The sequence below is a fragment of the Myotis yumanensis genome, unplaced genomic scaffold, assembly GCF_028538775.1.
Source record: "Myotis yumanensis isolate MYYU_CA2020_CCGP unplaced genomic scaffold, mMyoYum1.0.hap1 SCAF_21, whole genome shotgun sequence".
NCBI lineage: Eukaryota > Metazoa > Chordata > Mammalia > Chiroptera > Vespertilionidae > Myotis > Myotis yumanensis.
In genome coordinates this window covers 18,579,609-18,581,779 of record NW_027223772.1, presented here as the reverse complement: position 1 = coordinate 18,581,779, position 2,171 = coordinate 18,579,609, and the positions used below count along the sequence as shown (strand labels likewise).

Genomic DNA, 2,171 nt, shown 5'->3' with positions numbered 1-2,171 from the left:
CCCACACCTCATCTTACCTTTCCTTTGAACTACTTTACACTTTCTGATATGTCATTTCACCTGTGATTTCCTAGCATTCCACCATGTTCACCTTCGTGGCATTTTTACATTACCTGCTCCTCTGCACTGCTGCCTCCGCAGTATTCTTCAACATTGACCTGCACATGTGTTATGAGGTGCACAAACATATTTAAGTAGTCCTAGAAAAAAAGCTACTTGTTCATTGAATTTTTCCTGAGATTAGACATAGACAAAATTCTTCAGAGTTTGCCTATGTCACCTGAAGACAAGCCTTACTGAACATTGTTAGCCTAAGGAAGGGCTAGAAGTCTTACCTCTCTTCCATGTGGTGCTTGCCATCTTTGTTTCATATTCCTGGTGTGGTCTTCCTTCCTTTACGATATTCAGAGGCCCAGGAATTCACAAAAGCCTCTTATTAATCATTCCTGCATATCTCTTCTTTTCAAAAAACTTCATAGAGCCATGGTGTCATGAGCCACACACTTTTGTAATGTTACTTCTCTCTGTCACCACAATCAACATTCATTCCCTCACCTTTTTTCCGTTTTCAGGTTGTTGGCATAAATAGGATGATGAGGTACAAATCAGAGCATAGCCATAGAAGGAGAGTCACAGGTCAGGGCTTCTAAGACAGCTCCAGCAACCCAGAAGAACCATCCATTTAAGCAGTGTTTCTCGGTGTTAAAAGATATTTTGCATCTGAATGAGTTACAAGCAGCACATTTGGAGCATAAAGACTTCTTCAGTGAGGCATGTGTGAGAACCTTCTGTTTCAGTGCAAACCCTCACCAGCAACAGAGGAATGCCAGAGGAGAGACGTCCTGGAAAGAAGGTATGGACAAGGCTTCATTTGTGACCAGGTGCAGCTTCTACTTATCAGAGGTGCCTTCAAACAGCAGGGTGGTTGGGAAAGACTCCCAAACTCCCTCAGAGCTTCTCCCGCACCAGGCAACTCATAACACTGAGGAGCCAAACTGTGGCAGTGAGATTTCACAGGAATTTCTCAGTGGAAAAAGTCATCACCAGTGGGGTGATTGTGAAAACGCTTCCAGCTATATCCTCAAAGTTCTTGAATGTCAAGATGTGTGTTCTGGAGAGTGTGGCAAATGTAGGAAAACTTATAAATGAATCTTTAACATCATTGGACATAAAAGAGTTGATACTGGAGAAAAGCCATTTGAATATATAGATTGTGGGAAGTTCTTTAATCAGAGTTCCACCCTCTTTTGACATTAGAGAATTCACACTGGAGAAAAGCCATATGAATGTACAGATTGTGGGAAGTACTTCAGTCAGAGTTCCACCCTCATTCAACACCACAGAGTTCACACTGGAGAAAAGCCTTATGAGTGTAGTGAATGTAGGCAATCTTTTACCCGAAATAGTCAGCTCGTTATCCAGAAGAGAGTTCACACTGAAGAAAAACCATATGGGTGTAGTGAATGTGGGAAGTCTTTTAGGAATAACAGCTCCATACCCATAAGAGAATTCACACTGGAGAAAAACTTTATGAATGCTGTGAATGTGGGAAATTCTTTAGTCAAAATAGCTCCTTATACACAAGAGAGTTCACACTGGAGAAAAACGTTATGGGTGTAGTGAATGTGGCAAGTCCTTTAGGGATATTAGTCAGCTCCTTGTCCACAAGAGAGTTCATAGTGGAGAAAAGCCTTATGTGTGCAGTGAATGTGGAAAGTCTTTTAGGCAAAATAGTCATCTCATTATCCACAATAGAGTTCACAGTGGAGAAAAACCTTATGTGTGCAGGGGATGTGGGAAGTGTTTTAGGCAAAATAGTCAGCTCCTTATCCACAAGCCAGTTCACTCTGGGGAAAAACTTTATGAGTGTACAGATTGTGGGAAATATTTTAGCCAAAAATATAGCCTTATGAGACACCTGAGACTTCACACTGGAGAAAAGCCATAAATGTGAAGGGAATGTTTCATTTTTTTTACTGAGAATAACAACACTAGAGGAGATTTATGATACACAGTTGCCTTAATATGATCCCTTTTGATCAAGACATACACTCTGCTAGATTCCTCATAATTTTCACGTACAAGTGAGGCTTCAAGGAGCTACTTGAACTTGCCATTCTGCCCAGGCCTCCTATCCAATTGATGTCACTATGAGTGATTGGGGCTGAAGT

At 41.2% G+C, this 2,171-nt stretch overlaps 1 pseudogene; it reads left to right on the top strand.

Annotated features, from left to right (window-relative positions):
- Positions 1–855: 855 nt before the first annotated feature.
- Positions 856–1,948, top strand: LOC138999000 (zinc finger protein 211-like; annotated as a pseudogene).
- The last annotated feature ends 223 nt before the right edge of the window (positions 1,949–2,171 follow it).